General features: G+C 43.4%; 1 pseudogene; it reads right to left on the bottom strand.

Moving 5' to 3' along the window:
- Positions 1 to 2388: 2388 nt before the first annotated feature.
- LOC127303862 (protein CHROMATIN REMODELING 35-like) lies at positions 2389 to 3485 on the bottom strand (annotated as a pseudogene).
- Between the last annotated feature and the right edge of the window lie 415 nt (positions 3486 to 3900).

Here is a 3900-nt window from a genome sequence, read left to right as displayed (position 1 = left end):
CCGACAACTGGGGCTCTATGCGCTCTGCAAACCAAGGGGGTGTTTGACGGTGATTCATCGCCTACATGTCATACTACAGGTCTTTGCTCAAAACCATCCGTGGTGCTTAGCTCAAGAAACATGTTAGTGACGACTATTAACACCGATGGTTTGTCAGTTTTGAACCGATATCGAAAGACGTGTTCTATTCTTTTTAAAGCAAGTACTGAGACTGTATTTTCTTTTGCGAAAAGGTCATCCGGTCTACTAAAAGCATGAACAACAATACAAAGAACCTCAAAATAAATAAAAAATTACAAATATGTCTTTTAACCACCTACCGATGACTACAAGTACTGGAGCGAGCCAAAGGTGCACCGGTGGCCTCGCCCCTTCCTCACCCAAGACGAACAAAGCTTGTAATAGTATAGCTTGTTGTAGTAGCTAGCTAGACAGATAAAAAAATCGCCGTACAAAGACCCCAAAGAACCCGACATCATAGCAACAAACCATTGCCAATGACGATAGCCATAGATCAAATGAATCAAACTAGCAACCACACCAATGACTACGGAAATCGATCAAATACTTGATAAAAAATAAAAATAAAAACTTGACAGGAAAAGCGAACACGGAGCGATGACTTTGGAGGCACGACAAAAGGCGTCCCCGCGCAGGTGGCAGCCAGCCATACGACTTCTCCTGGCGGTTGGCGAGGGGAAGAGGAGCGGCGGAGCGCTAGAGTTTGGGGGCATGCTATCCTATCGTAATAACTTTCGCTTTGTTAGGGAAAGACTTGTTCTATTATGTACCATAGTCTTTTCCACATGTTATAGTTATTTTGGGGGCTTTTTTTGTATACCTAGCAGGAGTGGTTTTAAACAGAAATAGAAAACTTTTTAAACAGAAAACTAGCAGGAGTGGTATTTCTACTAAATTGATCTTTCGAGAGCACTTAGTTAAGTGCGTGTACAAGAGGTGGTGTAAAACCTTCCTTCCTCTCGTCACACTAGATATCTTCTTGTGCGGAAAAGGAGAAGGACAAGACATGACGACTTGACGAGATCGCCATGTCTCGATGGATAGATAGCCCAGGCGCAGGACCCGACACAGGTACAAGAGACAAGGGCTACCTACATGTTGTCTCTGGTGTTTCGTGCATCAAGAATTCAAGATGCATGACGCAGAGAGGGCCAGAAGTGATACGTGAGACGCTATCTCTGCGTCTGTAGAGTAGAGGAGAAAAGCAAATTTTCATGGCCGAAACTTAAGCGGTGCACCGCGTGGACGTACTTGAGCCATTAGTCAATTTCATGCTCTCTGTCTACTCCACATAAACACGTCCCGTAAACGTCAGTTAGTGTGCTTACCGCATGACCTCATAGCAACAGTGCAGTGCGCCCAGGAAGATTCGACACTGATTGATCAAGGTTTGTTCGTTCGTTGTAGGGCTGGTCTAGTCGGCCTCGGCCGGCCGGCCGGGCTGTCTGCTAGCTTTTGTAAATGGAAAAGGAAAGGGTGTAACACCTCTGAAAGAGAAAAGGTGAAAGTGAAGGAACAAAGCGAGCATGAGAAGAGGGGTGAAACAAGAAAAGAATCACCTTGCATTATCACCTTTCTCCTGTGAAGTCTTACTTCGATACAGAAACGACCTGGTTATATAAAACGTGTTTTGCTCTACACGATTTGGTTTAGGGTCTTTCTTTCTTTTTCTTTCGGGTATCCCACCTCTGCATCGAGTGATGTTTATTACGAGAATATCACCAAATCTTACAAAGTGCAAGGGTCATGTTCAACCAAAACAATAGAAAACACGAAGCTAGCACTGCATCATGAATTATGTAACTAGATCAACCACCATCCATAGTGGTTGAACATATCTTATATCGATCCTCTTGGTCTCTAAATTGATGTGCACACAGTTCAAAAGCTCCCGCTCCTCCACATGTTGGAGAAATGACCACCTACGGGTACAATGGGTAGCTTCGAGAACAAGCTGCAAATAATAGGAAACTCTATCGTTAAAAAAAACATCATTGCGATAGATGGCCCTACACAAAACACAAACTGTTGCCTGAATTTGAGCTTTAACTTTTATGATATAGCTATATTCAACCAATTCTAGACAAAGTCGCTATATTACTGAGTGGTAAGTTGACCCGCACAAGATGATATGAGATAGAAAGATGCTCAAGTGAAATGGGATAGAAAGATGTTCAAGTGAAAACGAAAACAGCAGCAAACTGCCACCGCCACTGCTTTTTCAACCATGGATGGATAACTGGAAACTTCTTGCCCTCTACTCGATGCCACCCTTCGCTCGCAAGCAAAGGTTTAAACTTGTCCCTTTTCTTGTATACAAAATACGTCAAGAAATCAAATGCAGCAGAATAGCGGTTTGGTTCAAGCTAACGAAATCAAAGGAAGAATATTAACATTTTGTAGAAATTTAGACCAACTGGCCTGGAATTTGCTCTATAACAAAGCCACGTGACAACCGAGCAAGATGGAAACTACAGCGAACTCAGGCCCCCTCCACGGGGCCACCACAATGACAGCTACCAACCTTGACACAATGTAGAAATGATCCCGGCACAATGGCATCATTTCCCCACCAGTTCATCTTCAGATTCATCGACGCCAATTTGATTCAATTTGAAGTACTCAGAGGTACATTACTTGCTACAATCAAACCACAGCTTTGGTATGGTTTCTTGAATGCTGCTGCATGAACCTTCTCCTCTGAAGAATCGACAGCTACAAGCATGTAGACAAACTCTTTTTCTGCTATCCAGACCTGAATGCACGCCCAATCACCTGATGGGTAAACATATGGGTTGGCGTAAACATCTAGAACGAAGTGCCAGACCTGTCTTCTTGGCTAGTGGCGCCAGATATTCCAGAAATCTCCTTCCCCAGATGCAAACATCTCATGTTAACCAACAGTCTCTCCAAAAATCTCATGTTAGCAAGGGACTGGATGCTGAGAAAAAACCTGGCCTTCACACCGGCTTCGATGTCAATAGATTTGATCCAACTATTGTCGATTTGTTTGCACTATCCACACGATCAGCTTCTGAAATCGCTGACAGACAGATAAATGTACACTGCAGTTCCTACTGCACTATTTTTCACTTCACATAGTATTCTATCTTGCAAACAATGTCTTTCTGCCTGGGTGTGGGCATCAAGAACAGACTGAAACCTATTAACCCAGGTAATTCATCTAAGGTATTACCCTTATAGTAGCGAATGACATCTTTTGTTAGGTCTCTAAGACTTCTAATGAAATGAGCCTTTCTCGTGAAGTTGACACCATATAGCAGGGCAGTTTCTACTGAATCAGTAGATTTAGACTCTTGCAACCTGATACTGCTGCCTGACTCATTATAGGGCAGACAATGGGGCCGGGACAAATCCATCTTGAGAAACTTTGGGTGAACAAGATTCAAGATGTTCCGGAGAAGTGTACCTGACAGACAGGACCACGTTGTGTGGCGTTTCAACTCTTTCAGCACATCAGTCTTCCGATTTCTTGGTGTATGGCCCTCATCCATTATCAGCAAGTTGGGGACTAAAAGCAGCTTGTTCTAGCATGCAATTGCAAATGTTAGCACCTATGTCGCTGCAGATGATTTCATGAGAACTTGTCCTATCCAATAAATAGTATACTCTTCTGGGCTTTCCAGGATTTGAGGACTTTCAGTTGATCTATTTTGTGTCAGCATTTACAGAATAGAAATCATAGTCTTATGTCCTCCACTTGCCATTGCTGGAATTCCATTGGGAAGCACAACAAGAGGCCTTGCAGAGGGTTGCGGTTCCAGGAAGCCCTGAGTAGAACTTATAAGCAATTAAGCACGCATGTTTCCCTTGAACCAGGGGCATGAGCAAGAATGGAACCTCCAGGTTTGTCAGTGA

This window comes from Lolium perenne, chromosome 7 (assembly GCF_019359855.2).
Source record: "Lolium perenne isolate Kyuss_39 chromosome 7, Kyuss_2.0, whole genome shotgun sequence".
Lineage (NCBI taxonomy): Eukaryota > Viridiplantae > Streptophyta > Magnoliopsida > Poales > Poaceae > Lolium > Lolium perenne.
This window is presented reverse-complemented; position numbering and strand designations above follow the sequence as displayed.